We start from the raw sequence: 21,063 nt of genomic DNA on the forward strand, positions 1-21,063 counted from the left end.
TGCTATTATACTACAAAGTCATGTAGTAGAGAAACATAATGACCTCTCTTTGTAATTTTACAGTTTTCAATGGAGTATCCTCATACAGCAGTAATTTGATATTTTGCATTTTTAAAATGCAATTGAAAGCATTTTTATTGGATACATTCTCATTACATAGCCACACAGCCTTCATTTGATAAAGCTGTTTAACAGCAGACTGAAAATGAATGATCAGTTAGAAAGGGAAAAAGCCACTGATGAGAAAAAGGAAAATAAAAAGCTTGGAAAAATTTTAATCACTGTAATTTCTGAGATAATGACGCTGCTCTTCAAGGTGTTCTGATTTTTTCTTTGCCAGCATTCAAAACTCTCTGTATTACAGTGAACGCTTGACTGCGATCTTGCAAGGTTTTCCCAAAGTATAACCTGGCAATTCACTGAACGCCCACTGAAACAACCGCACTGTCACACTTCCCCTATGCGCTACCAGCTTTCTCCTTTTCTTTATCTGTTTTCATTCCCTAACAGCTCATTTGATATTACAGCCTTCACGTCAGTTCTGAGCAGCTTTATGAAGTACTTACAAACAAATAAGAGTTTAGTTGTCCTTCTGTTTTGACAGTCTTTGCATCTTTTACCTTTCTTTGTAATTCTTCTTCATGCTTTTCAGCTTTCCTGATGAGCCAAAGGAGCCGGCACTGCTCTTATGCCTCAAACTCACATGAATGAAGTGCAAGTTAGGTGTTCTGTAATTAAAGATGATATGCATTTCAAATCCAAGAAATTGGCCTAATGCCATAACACCTGGCTGGATTTGGCAACCAGTTATGTACTGTGAGCCATTTACCTAGCATCAAATAGAACAGAATTATGACACTAATTCAAAATAGAAAAATCTTACGCTGCATTGTTTTTCTAGTAGAATAACAAATTACCATAGATAAGAACCCCACAAGGGATGAAAAGTAAACAGTTTAGGGACCCATCATGCTTCATTTTTTTCCTAAACTGTTTCTAGCCCAAGAATGTTTTTTCCACACTAAAGCAAGTCAGAGGAATTTTGAATTCTTTTTTTTTTGCTAATTTCTAAAATCTCCCTCGGTTTTGTCAATTTGTTTCAGCAGTTCCCAAGAGACCATTCTGATTTCCACAAGCATGCTCTTACACTGATTGATTCAGAGACAATAGACAGAAAAGGTATAAAACCAAACAGCTTATAATAGAAAAGTAACTTTTGTTGCTGTAATTAAGGACAACCTTCTCTCGCTTAGCAATAAACTACATTTAGATTTTGTCAGTAATTGTCAATGAACAAGCAAACAAAATCTACACATTTTTCTCTTGAAGTTTCATGTCTCATCTGTTCTAGAATATCTCTATCTGTCCTATTTGATATGAGGATAATGAACAGATTTAGGGTGCTGGGAACCAGAATGAAAAACATTCTTCTGCTTATTTGAGCAACAGAAATGTAGACAATGTCTCAGTCTTGGTTTCCAGTTTAGTTTAGTTTTTTTACAGTACATATAACTGTCTCTGATGCACTTTTCTTTTTTTTCTTAGTCCTGACATGATCGTAGTCACCCACTGCCATTTCAGTCTCCTGTGCTCTAAATGTTTCTGCTTTGTACTCCTTCTACATTTGATCTATGTATATTTTTTCCTTCACTTCACTACAGTGTCATGGCTCAGACTGCAACCCTAAAGAGGTCTTCAGAAATGCCTTATCAGGAAACTGTATATCCCTCCCAATTTCATTAGCGGACGCGAGTGTCAAATACTAATTTTCCTATTCTACTTCTTTCTGATGTTTCAAATAGTAAAGAATACAATTCACTTTATCTAGTTATTTCAGCTTTTAAAGCGGAAAAAGTGATATTAAATAATCCATGATGACTACCTTTGAAATTAGAAAAAACCAGGCAGACATTCTCTAACAAGGGTCTTTTCTTTTTCTCTCTTTTTTTTAAAGATTCATTTAAGGGAGAAGAAATAAAGCAGTAATATTAGCTAGCTATAGAAAACACAGCACTGGAGGATACAACTGTACAAATATCATCCAATGGTCTCCATGCTGAGTGTTTCATATTACTTTTCAGAGTATGTGGGTGAATTTAAGACTAGCAATCAAGACAGTAGATCAGAACTCCCTACTTAAATAACGTCTGTGACATCATCATGGAGAGCTACTACTGACTTGTTCAAGTGGTTGCTGAGAACACGTATTTGCCAAAACAGCCAGATTCTAGACTTCACTTACACACCTGGGTTCTTGGAGATCCTAATGCAGAAGCTGATGCCTCAAATGTTATTCAAATCTGTATCTCTTGAGCTTTAGGATTAGATTGGCAAGCAAAAGCTGTGGTACAACAGAAGATGTGCCCTTTCTCACTGGAAAAAGAGATTTTAAATGACTCGCCTTGAAGACCCAGCTAACACACCAGTGACCTTTACACACCTAATAGTTGTTACGATGAGAAGAAAGATGCACTGTCTTAAGAAAGCGGGCACATACTGGCTGAGCTCACAGCTGACACCGTGCACCACAAGCACTCATATGCTGACCCACGTTGTAAGACTCGACCGAGGGCTGTGGAAGACCCACAGAGCGGCCCCTCGCGTGTTTTGTGAGGAAGAGGCTTCTTTGCCTGACACTTCTCCAGCGTTTGCTAATACCCGCACCGTACCTTTGGCTTGTTTCTAGAACGAAGACGGGCTCATGAGTGTTTCCTAAGTGGCTGATAGCTCATAATTGGGGTAACGTTCATCTTAGGCTTTCAGAAAAACTCTCAACAGAATCAACGGTGGAAGAACAGAAAATACTAAGAGCTTCTCTCCCTCCTTCTGCTTAACCCTCTCACCAGGCAACATGTATTACTTTAAAAACCTGCATGCACATGTACATATTCTCATGGGTACATTTTAGTGTCTGAATGAGATGCATACTTAAGGCATTTTGATGAACGAATTGATAATTTTGTTAGTGAATGAAAATCTCCTATTGCACCGAATAAACTGATACATGTGCACACATATTTGTAATACAGCATTTATAATACAGTACTTTTATTCAATAAAATGCTTTTTACTGTAACTGCTTCTAATTTCTGTTTTTAAATCTAGAAACAGCTACAGAAATTAACTGATTCAGTAGTCACACAATTAAGCATTTCAATCTGCAGCATTAATTTATCAGCATAACTGCTGCTGAAATGCAGCTTGGCTACCCTGACTTTCTTTCCAAATATATATTACATATATATACAAAAATATATGTATTCAAATATATGACTCCATAAATTTTGTAAATATTCTCACTCTGATTTTCCCCTCTGAGATATTTCAAACAACACCCTCTCCCTTTTCAAAAAGATGTCTTACTAAAGGCAGAAAGTGAAAGAGATGCATAATATTTTAAAATGCTTTATCTGAATTCTGAGAATATTGCTGAGTATTTTGGTGAAATCATTAAGAAGCAGGTTTATTCAATTCTGGGATATTTTGTGTTTAGGAAAAGAAGTTCTGTGACGGTGGTCCTGTAGCAGCATTATCAGTATACTTTCAACAGCAGTTTTATGGATACATGTTCTTCTTGCAGCTGCTACTTTCTGTTACTATGCACTGTTTGCCTCCCTAATCAGCTGCAAGGGCGCGAAAATGCAGTGATAAATGGTACACGCCGCCATAAACGTAACCAGAGTCTGACAAGAATACGCTTTGAAGTCAGTGGCATAAGTTACACTTTTGCCATAGAGATAACATCTTACTATACTATACAATGTCCTCCTCTTTGTGCAGGTCCACGATGTTCAATAAATAAGAAGGTGAATTTTCTCAGTCAGAGGCATAAAAATAGTATGTTGCACCTATGCAAGCAGCAAATGATTTTTTGAAAAATTGGGCTCTTGAATTGTATTATGTATAACAATTCTTACCATCGTAGTTCATCCATCCAGATAAAATGGTACCTATTTCCTCTTTAAATGTCAAATATGTAATATATATTTTGAAACAGAAAGGATACCTTAGGGTACATGCTAATGTACTCCCTTCAATTACGTTTTATGATTATGACCTTTATTCCAACAATAATTTAATGTTTTAATTAAATTTGCAACCATTTTCATTGCTGCAAGATGTCCTTCATCTCTCTGTACTGTAATTTAATGAAGTGATTTTCAATCACAATCAGCAATATCTAACAATAAATTTTAATACCATTTTTCAGGAGTCTAAGAGGATCTTTTATGTTTTAAAACAAACTTCGTATCAATGCCATGGCAGGAAAGAATTCCGTCCTTTACTGTAACCAAAGAATACACATTGTAAGTTTTGTCAGCCAGCTCTTGAGATGTGGATTATTAAAGAGTTCTAATGAAAACATCCTTAATTAAGAAGAAGAGAAAAAAAAAAGAATGAAACTGTTCCAAATGTGATAGCACCTTGGAAAAGAATGTCCGTTGGTAATTAAAATGTCCCTTAATTTTGATTTATGACATGATTCTCATTACAAATCTAAATTCAGAGGTAGGTTACTGACTTCAGTGCTCTTGCACTTTTAATACTTCAAATCTTAAAAAAATCATTTGCGGGGAAAATATCCATTGACTTCTGAAATAACAATTATGTTTGAACATCTTCTGACAATATTATGGTATGTCTTACCACAGAGATTCAGGAAAGAAGTGAGTTATACAATACAGAGGACTTGTGGAAGTGGGGAAAAGAATATAATGAAAAAAACGGTCAGAATATTTAATTTGGAAGAATAAGATAAACTGCTATTGTATTTCTTTATACAACAGCAGCAACTTATGAATTCTGCAAATTTTTGCACGTGAAGCAGTAAGTGCAACAGAAGAAACAGAAAAGCCATTCATTCTATTAAGTCCTCATCCTAGAAAAAAAGAAACAGTTTTTTGGTCTCTTTCTTGCACATAAATTTAGAGTTTCTGGGAAGCACATAATAGCCTTCTCCCCCTTTTGTGGTATTTTATGAAGCATGCATGCAGGGAAAAGTAAGTGAGAATATTTAGAAGCTCAGCTTGTTCTTAACTAGGAAAATATGCATTGCCTTGAAAATAAAAAATCAGGTGAAAAGCAAAATATTCAGAACACCTAAATCTGAGGAAATGTCGACAGGGTCTGACAACACTGATTTTTAAATAACAATCACAATGCCAGTGCTGAAGCCAAGCCTTAAAGGAGCTGGCTGCAGTTCCTCCTAGGTTTATATATCAGGGCACAGGAAAAGATCTAGGGTTGGCTCTGCAGACGGGTTCAGGCTCAACAGTGGTCAAACTAAAGAATTGTAGCAGTTTGCATTAGTAAGATGGAAGATGAAGGATTTCTAAAGCAAGGCACAGAACTGAAATGCTGAATGGAAATGAGAAGAGTTTCCATGGAAGGGAAGGTCTAAAGCAGCAGCGTAATGGTACACGTGGCGATGGTAAAAAACCTGGGTTGTAGTGAAGATGAGCAGAACTGAAGCAGAATCTCTACACTGATAATAAAGTCTGAAGAGATGCCAAGCAATAGCAACCGGATTTTGAGAAAATATAATAAGCCTTGTGACACAACGAGCCCTATATGATCTCAAGTAATTTTTTTTTCCTGCATTCTCTTAAGCCTGATGTAGAGTGAAGGTACCTTCGACTATGGATCTCTCATATCCCTATATCTTGGAAGGTGGTAAGTAAATTTTATTAGTTACATCAGTGTGATTTGAGTTTGCACAACAGTGATACGCTATGCGAACCTCTGGTGTGAATTTACACAAATAGACCTACCTGGGTAATAAGACAGAAGGCTAGAAATTATTTAATTCAGTCCTATCTTCTGCAGACCAAAAGCAATCAGGAACATATCTAAACAGAGCCATTATTTTCTGAATGTCCTCTATTCATCTCATGCGGTCGTTCGTTTCAGTGCAATTATTATTTCCAGCCATAACTTTGTAATGAAGGAACAGGATTAATTGCTGTTGTGCTCTAACCATTTCAACTATGCTCAAAATTCTGTCTCTTGGCAGAAGTTGAATGTCTTGCTTTCAAATGGTTTTGAGGTGCATCTATATTTGTTACCAAATGTTCTTCACAGAGAATTCAGTCTGTTTGGCAAGGGTTTTTTTTTCCCCTCTGCTGCTGCTTCTTAACTTTAAAATGTATATAGCGGTCGGTCTGAGACTCCTTTACTTAACTTGAGTGATTTATTGACTTAGTCTAACCTGAGCTGCTTGTCTTTTCTCTCTCTTCTAATTTCATAAGATCTAAGTCCTATTTTTGACAGAACAGAGCATGACATTTTTCTGGACAGACTCAAACAGTAATTTGTGTGGCCATGTGCTTAATTTGATTATTTCTTGTGGAAACAATAGACATTATTTTTGTCCTAATGGTAGGTTCTGTTTTTTATTTCTGCTGGCTCTAGTTGTGAAATGCGCCAGAGAACTATTTACATAAGACAAAAACTGATTCTCAGAAAATGTATCAGAAATGCCCATGTAAGGAGAATACATAATCTACTGTATGAAAAGAATAAAACACATTATGTACTTTATATCCACGAAACAGAGGGCAGCTGTACACGTAGCACGTTTGTTGAAGTATTCATCCGTAAGACATTTGGTTAAATACAGTTGAAAAAGAGACCTGGGAGACCCAATTTCTGCAGGTTTCTACAGAACAGGGAAGTTCACAACAGTAACAGTCTCATCAGACTTCCCGCACAGCAGTTAAGATGATACCGGATTTATGCTCCTCCTTTCATTTACTATTGATTCTGCTCTCACATGTTAGCATTGTTTTTAATTATCATAAATTGGGCTGTAATAGCGCTTTCTCTTCCTAAATGTGACTCCACAGTTGGTTTGGCTGTAAATTTGTAGGCAATATCCACTTTCAAATAGTATTCTCGCAACCAAACTGTTGTGTTTAAAGTATCCATCTGTATCTGCCAGTTTAGAATGAGTCACTGACCTCTGCACTAAAAGCCTTGTTTAGCAAAATCATCAGAATTTCTTGAAAAGTTCAATTAAAAACCACACAGAACAAAAGAAATCATAAGCCAGACTTCTACTAGGATGCTGACTGCTGAGAAACAGCCTTAGTGGCTTTATTTAGTTGTTGATGTACGATTTAGAAGGTGGGTAGAAATACTCCAAAATACTTACCATTAAAGGCCTTATCTACCATGTATTTCCACACCTTGGTTTTTCCATATCCAAAATGGTAAAATTAATGGGAGTTGGGACGGTTTAGAGTATTCCATTGCCTGGGTGAAATAAAATGACCAGAGTATCTGCTTTAAAGACTACAGAGATGACTACAAGTTGTGAGAAACTTCTGGGCAGATCTCCCACAGCTGAGAGAGGATCTTTCACTGTCTCTTGAACTCCGGCCACGGATATAGACATTATTGTCTGAGATTAAATCAGAAGCAGAAACACCCTTTCATACTCCAAGCTGTTTCATGCACAACGGTGTCAGTAAGCTGTCGATTCTGAATTTGGGCAGAAAAGAAAGCACTTCAACAAATTAAGAAGTAGTTCTGGAATCCAAAGAAGGTTTACATGTGAACACATGTAATTACTAAATTCTGTGCCAAAGAATGGCCTTGGAAAATGAGCTTTACAAAATGCATGAGACCTACCACAGCAGTATACAGATGATACAGAGGTACGTTCCCAGGAGGAAAACAAATTATTTAACTTGCAATTATAAAATGTAGACAGTGTTTTTATTCTCTATTGTAAAAGAATCTGCAGGTAAAAAAAAAAAACACAAGTGTTTCGGAACGGCATTAACAGTAAAAAATGGTAAAACCACCATATAGCTGTCCCTCCAGAAATGTTTATGCCAAATGAAAACGCCGGGAGTTTTTGTAGCTGACTTTAGAATAGTGGCGTCTCAAATTGTTTTTTTCAACACACAACAACGCCACTGACTCGCCTTCACCCTGATTGCTTATGCTGGATTTAATAGAAGATCATCTGCGGGGGAGTTCAAGGTTTCACTAAGAAGCACCTCAGAGTCATGCCTATTTTAAGGTTGTTTGTATGTACCGTACGGCTGTTGCATATCCTTGTGACAGCGAGCCCTGAAGACACATTTGTATTAGGGGCTCGATGACTTGCAGACAATTTTAAGAGTTTAATAATAGCATTTCAAACTCTCCGTCTCTTAGTGAGAGACAGATATATTAGGATAATAGAAGGAAGACACAGCAAAGGAAGTGGTAGGCACTAGCTTTTTCTCACCTATTGCAAAGCTTATATAGCAATTTTCATGATCCTATTAAAGGCATGATGTCCTGGGATGTAGGACAAATGAAATCACTGTTTTTTCAGGGAACGTTCTTTCTCTTCTTGGTGCGGTGTGGCCCCTTTTAAAGAAATGTAGCTTAAAAATCAATTTGCGTTCTTGTTAGCCAGTTTGGTACGTAGAATGTAGCACACAATAGATAAAAATATTGAAATGACAGTTAAGTAGGGAGTCTATCACGAACTGATCATTTCTGTGCAAACTTTAACGTAAATGTTAGTTTCAACTGACGCTTTTCAAATATTTTTTTTTTCACCAAACAGAAAACTAGATTTAAGCGTGACATTTCAAGTCTTTCACCATAAAATACAAATCCCTGAAATGTTAGATGCAATTTGTTTGCAGTGACATCAAAATCTAGTGTAGAGATGCGGGGGCTAAAACAAATACGCTTTTTTAAAAAATAGTTAAACTTGCTGCTAAGGCATATGCTTGTATATTAGAAATTCTTAATTAAACATCTCTGTGCTGATGTACAAGCATTATTACTGCCAGAAGAGTAGAAATGTTTCAACTATATCAAACATTACAGAAATTAAGAAGATCCACAGATACAGAAGATCCAGCAAATCTGTTTCTTTTGAATATAGCAGTCCCCATTATTCATACATAGTCAGCAAACCTGGTCAACGTTGCATTTATCTCACAGAGTTATGGGCAAGGAGTGAGAAGGCAATTTTGAAAGCCTGAAATTGATGCTCCAGAATCCTGCTCACAGCCTAAATCTGCTCCAAGTCAAGTTTTTACACTAGCCACTTACGAGTTACCCTTCAAAACGAAGGTCAAACTTATTAATTTAGAGTATGTATATAAGCATTTTATGACAACCAAATTAACAGTGAGTTCATTGTGATTAATATTATTACTGTGATATCAGAACAATTAAATGTGGCAGGGCCATTATTTTAAGACTTGGTCCAGTTTAGATTTACTTCACGGTACGAGACCATGTGCTTCTGAGCTAAAAATACAGTTGATCAGTAGAAGCAATGTGTTTTCTGCGGAGTGGTACTTAAACTCTTAAATATTTATAAATAGCAAAAAGTGTCTGACGCTCACTAAGTTTTCTGCTCTTTGTAGCAACCACTTTTTAACAGATAAACTTGGAAATCCTAATTTCAGTCTCTTCCTGTGCAGGTTTCTTACAACTGACACCTCTTTATTGATTTCGGTAGAGTTGCTTCTCACCTAACTGGACACAGAACGAAGGTCATGGTTTGCATTTAAAGTTGCATTCATACTGAAACAGAATTAGCTTATTTTCTCCTTTATCTGCTTTGGAAAAATTTGTGGGACAGATTTTCATCCCTTGCACTTTTGAAATACTTCTGTTGACATTGAGGGAAATATTCACAATCAATCCTATTGTTACTGAACCATAATGATGAAGCAATTACACCCTCAGCCCCACCAAATTTTAATTAGGATAGTGGTAATAGAGTCTGTAATAATAACTCATTGTTGGCATCAAATAATAAAAACGATCAATTCATTTGTTTTATAGTCTTCCTCTGTTTTACCATAGGTGAAGTAAACGAACAGCTTTGGGCTATCGTTAATGTTCAACACTTGATGGAGTGCTTTAAACTAACCAACTTTAAATTCGATCATTTCTTTTCCTTGAAGTGCTGGATGACCTAAAACTTCACTTTCACAGTAGGAAACCACAGTGTTTTTTACTGAGGCACGAGTGCATTTTTTACTACAACACTTTCTCTGCCCATTTACATGCATTTTTAAATAATTTCATTTTTCTCCATTTTCAGTGCAGTGGCTGTCTGAATCCCGCTTTTACAAGGCTGCTTCTTTTTCCAGTATGCCTTGCTTTTATATGGATCTGACACTCTAGACGCAAACGTATCCTACGTATGTATTACCTAGACATATTTCTATCAGAGAACTGCTGAACACTCCCTTCATGTTTTTTCTCTTCTGAGCAACACTAAAATGTCCACTTTCCTATAGATCCACAATTTACAGTATTTAATTAATAGTTTATATTAGATTGATGACAATAATGACATATATATAGTCAAATTCCCTGAAATTCTCTTCCTCCCATCATATTTCTACATAATGTTATTACAGGTTTAGGAATTTTAGGGACTGAAGGAACCTTTATAATCATAGTCTGACCTACGCAATACATCAGAAAGATTCCCTTTCAGTAACTGCTGCATCAAATGCAGAAGATATTTGAATTTGATCATATCTTCTAGAAAAAGAAGAACTTATGATTTAAATTTTTCATACCAAACTCACTTATTTGGTATTTTTTTTGGTAATGGCTATCTGCTCTAGAGGTAGAGCCTGTATCCTACTTCTATTCTGAATACGTTGGATTTTAGCTTCCAGACACTAAATCTGCCTTTTACTTCCAGAACAAAGAATTAGTACAGACTGTTCCCAGTGCAGATAATGTGATCAAACACCTTGATCAACTCCCAAGTTTCAAACAAAACTGACTGAACTTGTGACTGAATTTCCTTTATAATAAAGTGGATTTTCCAGACCTTCACTCAGTCATTAGGCTTGTTTTGTACCCTTCCTGATTTTTCAATAAACATTTTTTAGGAAGCCAGAACTCTAACGCTAAAAGCGATATTCCAATTCATACTAATGAGATTATACTACTCTATATTCCAGCTTAGAAATTCTGGCAATGTTCTTAGCTACCTCTAGGAAAGCGTGATCTACCATGACTCATAAATCCTCCACAGATGCACTGTTTTTCAAATCTGCCCTGTAAATGGGATAGACAGTCTAATTCCTAGCCGCATGATCTTACCTGTGGAAGTAAGGTAATCAATTTATTTACCACATTCATCCAGACTGGGATCTGCATGATGTAAATCTGACAGAAAATAGCATTTAAGATCATTCCCAACACCAGCATCTTCTAGTTGCTTAGCGCAGGGCCATGAGAACTACGCTCATCATGCCCTTGCTCATTATGATGGCTGTGTTGTGTCCTGTTCTACCTTTTCCCATCCAGGGTACAGCAAATTTGCACATAAAATGAGATTTGATTCCTGAAAAGGTTCATTGGAATAAAATATATTTAGGAATTTCACACATGCAATTGGATTGTATGCAAGTCATTATACTTGACATTGACTGAAAATATAACTCTAATAATTTTGATGTGTTATTTTAAAGAACTAACTTCAAAAATCTGTGAGAAGACTATTCAACGTTTTTGATAACCAGAGATATTTTATGGCTTACTTTTTTAAAATAGATTCACTAAAATCAGCGAAGCATAAAAAATTTACTAGAAATCTCTCTGATAAGTATTGGTATTGATGCCAATATCCATGCACAAAACTGAAAGTATATATTTTTCTGTTTCTGCCAACAAGCTATTTTTCAGACAAAATTCCACTTTTTTTTTTTTTTGTCCCATGAAGCATAATAGAATTTTATATGAAATTCAGACTGGGAAATAAAAAAGTGTTCCTACTGAGGGTACAGATAATTTCCAAATTTTATTTTACTGCCGAGTAAGTTAGCAAAACAGCATTCTTAGTGTACGTTGTAAATATATTATTACTTTACTTACCAGATTTTTCCTGGTCTCATGTAACAAAAATGCAACATAACTTAGTCATTCTAAGTTATACTTGCAGCCATCCCTGCTTCAGATTTTGACAACTCTTTTTCCAGCAGCTCAAAGTAATATTTTTAAATACAATCCTGGTGTCTTTTTCTAAAGAGCAGCTTTATTCTTTCGGACAGGTAACAGGTTAGTGTGGCCTGCTTGAACGGCAAATGCCCAGCAGCAAAGCTTTTACCTGCTGGCATGACCATAAGGGAGCATACTGCAATAAAACTGAGTTTGCTACTACTAATAATCGTAATCTACTGATTGATTTATAACGCTCCATCTGAATTCTTAAAATGTGATTCATGCATTACTTAAACACAAAGCATCAGGAGACAGAGCATACTACCCATTAGGTACTTTTTTATGCAACTGAAATTATCATTGCTATGCTTTTGCTTTGCATTGCTGGAGTTTTACACAAGTCAGCCAACATAAGCAGAAGACCAGCCACCTGGTTTCAAAGCAACCTTTGCCCTTGCCTCCACCACAGAGTTTTACTGTCAATCCATCTATGTACGCCTTCACATGTATTTGTGTACCCGAATCTCTAATGTTTGTAAAAATTCTTTGCAGCTTCATTTTTAGATGAATTTAAATGGACAGTGTGTGAAAACTTGCTATCCAAACTTATCATAGATTAGGCTAGTGTTGGGGATACTAAATCCAAATGCTTCAGAGTGGATTCAAAAGAAATGAAGCTTTCCCTCGCTGCTCAGGGTAACTCTTCCTGACGTCTCCAGAAGTCTTAATGGCCATCCTATAGTCTCAATGGAAATCATCTCTTTAACACAGAACAAACAATGGAATGACTCTTTCCATTAAACCATTAAGGACACAGAGAGTAATTTTTAAGAAGTATCCTAAGAATTCTTTCATGCCCTTTATGGGACTTAGTATGTACCTGTATGTGCCAAAGATGTCCATCTTCTTCCCGTATAACTATTTTTCAGTTCTAGGCCTTCCCACTCCCTCTTCTGCAATTCCCAGGCACTGAACGCTTATTAGTGCAGCATGCTTAAAACATATATGATGATTTAGCTTTGGAAAACCTCTATTTTGATTGAAGACATTTCCTCCTGACATATCACAATCAGGCAAAACAATTCATAGCTCAAGAGTTCTCTATTGCATCTGATGACTACTTCTACTACTATATAATGCGATACTGAAAACTTTTATCTTGTCTTCACACAGTGTCATTCCCTGAATTTGGGGTTGAAAAATTATGAAAAGTATGCACTACCACAGGAACTGTAATTGATTTTATACATTTAGCAATAACTAATCTTGTATCCCAGACCAGCACTAAGCAATGGATAGCCACTATTTCTTTACAAATAAAAATGAATGAAAGTCTTTTTCTTTTTTATATTTTCAGGAGTTAATTCCCATTTTAAAGTTATTAGTTATTATTATATCATTTTAAGCAGTTTAGCAATGTCAAATGAACATGAGAGATGCTGTCTTTTGTTGGAAGGGTTTTAGGAGGGGTTTGTTTGATTTTTTCCTCATTTTAATGGTGTGATCAAACATTTATTTAACACTTCAGAAAGTCTTGCTTACCATGGGGCCACGGTGAGCTCTTTTCTGCTGTAGGAAAGCCAAATTTAACTTGAATTGAGAATAGCATACATAGTAGTATGGGGGGCAGTAGTTGCATCCTTTGAAAGTGACATTTCTCCTTACAGAATGGCACTGACAGAAAAGGGCTAAAGGAGTATGAACGAGGCATGTCAGTGTATTTGTGCATAAAGGTCCCCTTCCCCATAGGTGGCCTCTATGGAACCCCCTGCACACATCCTACTTCAAAGAAACGTACTCTATCTATAAGGAATCTGTGCTTAGGTTGACAAAAATCAGAATATGAAGGAGCACATGTGCTGCCTAGGCAATATGCAGCTTATACTACTTATTGGCTTCTGAGCTATAAAAAGCCTTTTGCCAGATATTTTCTGTTCTAGCTCTCACATGCTCTCTGTCTGCTATGTATAAAAATCAGCTATTGCTTCTCTTGGCCACCTTTACAGAAATCTGAAAAATATGAAAAATATCAAAGTCCTTAAGAAGACTCCTTGATGTACAGTTGGTCCAACTTAGAAAGTGTGTAGAAACCATTTTATCTTTGATTAAATCATGTTTTCAGTTAGGTATACTTGTGAAACTACTTTCTACATGATTGGGAAGTATGACTACCTGACACTCCTACTTGGCAGTAGGAACTTGTTCCAGCATAGACCGTGACTATAAAAATTGATTTCAAGCAGCATTTCTTTCAGTCAAATATGCTAGTGCTTTTTATTAAAGAATGACTTGCCAACAACAAAAATTATGTATTTGCCAGACAGGATGATGAGAATGTGCAGACTGCTATCCCAGGCTTCCTTCAGTTCTTTCTGCCTGTTAAAACCACCTTTATTTAAGAGAAAAAAACTGAATAAATCAAAAGCTGTTACACATTTTTTCCCTTTCATATTCCCACAACTGGGTGGAGATGGACAATGCTAAGTGGCTGTGAACTAGTTCTGAATTCACTACGTAGTCACAGAAATCTGAATCTCATCTGAGGCTGAGCTATGTTTGCCTTCATGCCCTTTATCACTGGCTCGTACTTTATCTATTTTATCACTTATCTCCACGCGTATCACTTGGATGTCATTACTTCCTAGGTCACCACTCAGGCTTAAATATGCTATCATCTCATTTCAGATAAACTAGACACTCTGTTTTGCCAGTTGCCCACCCTCAATTACCAAAAAAATGAAAGAGCTTTCTTCTGCCAGCTCTGTTTGACTTGGATTTATTGGTACATTTTATCAAGCAAATGGAACATGCACTAATTTGGTCTCGCAATTCTGCTGCCTGCTCTGCTGAGCCACTTGATCTTGCTGTGGTGGTATCTCAGTTCACCGCATATTGTTCTGCATCTTTGTACTGTTATATGCATACTTTTTTTTTCTCTGATTGTGCTGTTTTATCTCTGATACACATTATCATGGTATAAAACAGAGTATGTTATGCGTAAGACAGAAGGGAATGGACCTCTAGAAATTTATCTCAATATCTCAAATATCTCAAGTTGGAAGGATCCCATTAAGGATCATCAAGTCCAACTCCCTGCTCCTCACAGACTACCTAAAGCTAAACCATATGACTAAGAGCATCGACCAGATGCTACCTGAATTCTAACAGGCTTGGTGCCTATTTTATTTTATTTTATTTTATTTTATTTTATTTTATTTTATTTTATTTTATTTTATTTTATTTTATTTTATTTTATTTTATTATGTTATATATCATACAATACCACATTATATTTAATTAATTATATAAGTTTAAATTTAAGTTGCAGCAGTGTATACTAGGGGCTGATCTCTAAGTCTGGCATGTTTGATATTAACATTCTTCTGATTTATGATAAGAAATATTTGGCAGATGTTTTCCACCAAAATTTAAGTGCCAAGTTACAAATTCCAACCAAGCTTATTCTTAGCAGTTATTTCTATTATTGAAATTCATATTCTTCTAAAGCACTGAGTGCCCTGACCTATTCTGTTTTTTAAGGAATCCGTGGAATGCTCTGTATTACTTATAAAATCTAATTAAGTTCCTTTCAATTTATCAATTTGTGGTGGCTTAAAAGAAAATGTTATAATCCACATTATTGCTTTTGTTGCATGCTCACTATTTACATTTTTGTGTAAAATCTCATTATTCAGACTGCTGATTGAATAACTTTGAAGTCTGTTGTGTCTTATTATCAGTGCTATTCATTATGCAGGTTATGATGACTAATGGAAAGCCTTTGCCACACAGCAGATATAGATTTTTGTATCATAAGCTAGTATTCGGACATGAAATGATTATAGAAGCAATAATAATTAATGAAAAACTTAATTACAATTTCCTTTCAAGGATCGTCACCAGTTTGCTTTTATTCAGGCTTTGTTATCGTATTGCATGTGGATGTTTCCTTCCAAATGTACATAGTTGCAAATGGCAAATCAGAAGAGTTTGAAAAATAATACATTTATTTATATGAGTGACACAAAGTTAACAATGGTGAGAAACCTCTGAGAAGGACTTCAAAAATGTCGAAGCTTTATTTGCCAATTCTTTGGACTGCCGCTCCAGCTACGTTCCCTAACCCTTCGATCAATATAATCCAATTACCTCAGAAAACATCAGCAACCGAATGCAGCTTTCAGTAAACTGTCAAGGAAGAGCTCTTTAGAGTGAAAGCCATGATATGCAATTAGGCAAAAGAGAGGACTGCTTATCTCTTCATGGGACACCTGGCAATAATTGTTCTTAGCAAGCGACTGTAACTCGAATAGTAACTTCGTCGCCCTTTATAGTGGTCTTTGGATCAACAAGATAGATCTGCATCCCAAGAATACATTTAGCTTCATTAGTTTACTAATTATTTCAATCTCTACACACAGGCATCTTAATGATATTTCAGATAGCCTCAATATACGGAAAAAGGTGCTTTGTTCATTAAAAAATATAATGGTATATTTTGCCTTTTCTACATGGAAAAATACACCCCCACAAGTTGTTCCATACGTAAGTGCTACTAAAGAAAGAGAACCAGAAATAAAAACATATGCGTATGTTCTTGAACAGAAATTATGTATATGATTTCTCCGTACCAGGTAAATAAGGATTTTAGTGGGGACACAACGTATGCTTCTGAAAAAAGCATAATGATTTTCTTTTCCATCGTAACTTCCTTATCCATCAAGTCTGTAACAGAGTATGAAAATATGGACTTCCAGCTGAGTTTCGCAGCATTTAGTCCATTAGTCAGTGTTTCACCTCTGTGAATAAGAGTATTCAATTTTTCTAAAATATGTCTAATTTACATCATTATAAATAGCTCGTTCTTAATAAAATAGGTGAGTTCAAGCTTGTTTCTGTTGTTTGGTACAGATTGAAGTTTTTGATTAATAGCTATTTTACACACAACCCATTTAGAAAATGCACCATCCCGCTACAAAAAATGCATTATTAAATGTTTTTAAAAATGCTCCCTGGTAGAATTTGTATACTTGTACTTTATGAGCTATTTCTAATGTTAAAATGAAAACCAGTATTAAGTCATCAAAGAAAAATGAAAGACCTACTTAAAAGCCACTGAGCTAAAAAGAAGCTACTTTTAGTTTAAAGTACATATGTATCATGCTCTTTACCACACTTCAATCATTACCCTCATCAGGACGACAGGTGATGCCAAGGTAATAAATAAAGTCTCTGATTAGAAATGAAACTGCTATGACAGAACTTAAAGGCCATAAAGCCTTCCAATTCCCCTCCTCTCTGTCATTTTACATACATTCTTCTTCTTCCTCCACAATAAACTGTCTATTCATTCAAATTCAAGCATACGCTGCAGGGAAGAATCAGTAAAGATCAACATCAGAAACCAAACCAAACCAAACTAAAATATACAGCTGTCCATATAAAATTTTCTAGCCATAAAGTGAGCCTAAGGAGAAGTAATCAACTGTACTATTGACAGCATACACAGTAATGCCTTTTGTCAATATCAGTTGCTTTTGTTTTAGCAAAAAAATGAAGAGATGTGATACCCGCTCGATGTTACACATCCTGATTCTAAATCAGGCATTACAATAATAACTTAAAACACACACTGCAGATTCACTTCCTAGTTGTAAAGAAGAACAGTCCTGCTTCTATACTAGTACTCTAGCTGGAAAAATAACTACCCACGTCCCATTTCCAGGAAGCAAAATGCTATTTCAGGGATATTCTAGTAGTAGCAAGTCTAAAAATTATGCTTCTGTGGCCACGTTGTTGACAAGTTAACTACATTACCAGTATCAATAAATGCACTTTGAACAATCACGTGACATTTAATTAACTAACAGTACCCATTGTTTCCATGCAAATTAAATACTCCTTGGAGAAATAATTTAATTTGAAGTGTTACCATGTTATCTGTATTGATTTGACTAACAACCTTAACTTTGTATTACATTAGTCCTTGCCATCTAAATTAACATCAGTAGGACTGGATATAACCACAACGCATGGACTACTGCAGAAGCTGTGTACAAAGCCCACCTTCTTCTTTAAACTGCAGTTAGTGAGAATACTTCTTCAGTTTCTCAGATTTTGTCTTCAGGAAACACAAATCTGAAAGTCCCAATGGGTTAGACCAGATTTAAAATGTATTGGGCATTTTTGATCTAAAGTGTGGGCTTTTCTGCCTATACTGCACAACTGCTTCGCGTATTAATTACATTTACAGCCCTTTGTGAATGCATTTAAAGATTACTCTTATCCCCGGTTTAGGGATGGAGAAACGAAATCATGAAGAACTGAAATTATGTGCCCCGCTGATCAATAATGATAAAACCGCAGAAGTTAAAGCCTCCTGCTGAGTGCCAACCATTGAAATGCATCAAAGCCAGCGACCAACAAGGATGCCTGACAGTCCTCCAGTGGCCTGAGCACTCAGCCGAGCTGCAGCATGGCAGCCTGGCAGAAGTGTTCTAATGAATTCCATGGTGAGATCTGTTTGCATCCTCTCGTTTCACTAATGCGGACTCCTGTAACCTCTGAAGCAAATCTCTCCTAAAATAATTGTCTTCTCTCTCAGTGTTTTTTACAGTACCCGCCTCTCTCCTGAGTATTTATGCAATAAATGACTTGAGGGGCAGAAGAAAGCAGAGATCTTCCAATGCCCTCATTCTTTTCTGCCTGGATGGTATTTTTAGCCAGCAACCCATGGCCTGTAATAGCGAGGAGGATCTGTCTTACTCGGTTCCATTTTACTCCACCTGTTTCATCAAGCTCAGTTTCAGAGAATTCAACCTGATTTTTGAACGCGCTCTCAAATGCCCACCAAGTCACTCTGCAACTTTCTTCCACTCTCCAGTTTTTATAGGCATAAAAATCAGTTGTATTCTTTAGACCACCTAGAGCTGCATGACTTTGTCTGGTTTTGTTGCTATGGTAATTTATATTTAAAGTATTTTAGTTGACTTGAGTGCAGAGGTTGTACCTTTCCTGGCAATAGCATTCTACGGCCAAATATATGTAGCTATAATGATATTACTTCTAATAGTTAGCCTATTTTTCCAGTATCAATCTGCTATTATACTTAAACTTTTATAGCTTAAACTGCTGAAGTAGTATCTTCAGCATTTCTACATGCCTCAGAAAAATAGCTCTTCTAACTGTATACCCAATGCCGTCACCTGTCCTACCAGAATGCAGCATAATTATTTCAGTTTGGTTCCCTTTTATGTTGTTCTTTTTCTGTAACCTACAGCTATACAGCAAAGTATTATTATTACCCACTCTCTCATAATGTCGTGAATCTAGGCATACAGTCCAAAAATGTATCATGTTTCTCCTTTTCATGGCATACTCATTAGGATGTCATTTGCTGTCCACTGCTGGGAAGAACATTAACAGTTAATTGTCCAGTCCTTTTAATAGCTTTGAATTATGAACATAAAAATATGATTTATATGAATTTGTTGACTGCTGAGAAAAACTGAATTATTGCCTTACAACTTACAACTTACAGCTGAAGTGGAATTAACGGAAGAATCAAAGTTGGACATAATGCCACTCTCCTTTGTATTCCATTATTTGATTTTATACCTGACGGCCAGAATCCGGAATCTAACATGGCTGCCAAGTGATTCAGTGGCTTTTGTGCAACTGCTTGGGTTAATATCACCTCTATCTTTTTATTTCAACAAATGAGGTTAAAACAATTACATTTTTTTAGCCAAGCTGCTCCAGAAAGACTTCGTCAAGTAGCAGCAGATATTCCTAGGCAACTAATTAAGAGCTAGGACCTTTCCACAAAGGTGTACTTGGCCACAGATGTGTCATTTTGTGCACTGCTGACTTCATTTATTTGCTATGACTTTGCAGCCTCTTACTAGAAAGACATTTTACTTTTCAAACTCCACCCACTCTAAATTAGGGGAGAGCAGGTCTCTGAAACTTGGAATGTTGCCCAGAGAGAACACAATACACAAAGCTGTAAGTTGTTCAAGAAATCATACCAGAAGTTAGAACATGTTCTTCATGAAGCTGTAAACTTCAACTGGTAGACTTAATCAAAATAAGACTCTATCCTCCTGCTTAGTGATGAGTGGGGTGAATACCACTTCCATCTGTTGTATTGTACAGAAATAAAATAAACTTCGAAGAGAAAGCTCTTAACCTGCTTGGTTTTGCTGAAATGAAAATACCAATTCAGCAACTCACATTTTGGAAACAAGTCTCCAGTAGTCATAATATTTTTCAGATGCCAGATGGCATGCTCTCCTGGTCTTCGCATGAGAATCATGAAATGCTTGTACTTCTTAATGTATCGTTTTAGGGTAGAAAATGAATATGTAAAGTCATTAAAATGAGAAGGCCTGAGATGAAACCTCAGTCCCACTGAACTCAGGGAGAACTCTGCCATTGACTTCAGCAGTGTTGTATTTTTATCACTGCTGTATCCCAGAGGTGAAAATATGTCTGTTTAATTTTGACAATGACATTTCAAGACAGATAGATTGTTTCCTCATATTATTGCTTCAATATACATCCCTTCAGAACTGAGAGTGGCGCAAGGATGCACGTTAGGACAGTAAACAATGGCATGATAGAAGTGGCAAAGTCTAAAGTTTTTTTTGACTGTTATTTTGAGTGACCATATTTTATAATGTCTTTTTTTTATCTGTAAAAATACATACTGCTTTCCTCATATTTACAGGTTAGTACATATATAACATACAACTGTTAGCCTGTAAAAAGCAGGTGCTTTAAAAGCTTCCTGAAACAAGTTTCATTTCAAATATTTATTGAACAACTTCTTGGAAGTGAGTTATGGTAACACACTCATTTGACAAAATGTGGTGTTTTGGATATGGTTACAAATGTACACAGATTTCACGGAAAGGTTAAGGTCCCTAAAGAAGAGCGCAATGCAAATAAACGTGCAAGTTTCACAGGCAGTCAACAGAGTAAGACAGAGATGCCTTCGGAAACTGCTTGAAGTCATTGCAGCCTGCCTACCTTGGGAACCTAAACTTAAAAGCCGACGCCTCCCTTTTTGTAAGATATCAAAACCATATCCGTGGACTATAAGGATACTAGAAGTATTTACTATAGAAA

At 36.2% G+C, this 21,063-nt stretch overlaps 1 long non-coding RNA gene across 1 annotated transcript; it reads left to right on the forward strand.

Annotated features, from left to right (window-relative positions):
* The first annotated feature begins 5,562 nt into the window (after positions 1-5,562).
* Positions 5,563-18,663, forward strand: LOC134515780 (uncharacterized). Its single transcript, XR_010071111.1, has 3 exons — positions 5,563-5,673; positions 18,229-18,443; positions 18,536-18,663. It is a non-coding gene; the product is annotated as an uncharacterized LOC134515780 (long non-coding RNA).
* Positions 18,664-21,063: the final 2,400 nt, after the last annotated feature.

The sequence above is a fragment of the Chroicocephalus ridibundus genome, chromosome 5 (assembly GCF_963924245.1).
Source record: "Chroicocephalus ridibundus chromosome 5, bChrRid1.1, whole genome shotgun sequence".
NCBI lineage: Eukaryota > Metazoa > Chordata > Aves > Charadriiformes > Laridae > Chroicocephalus > Chroicocephalus ridibundus.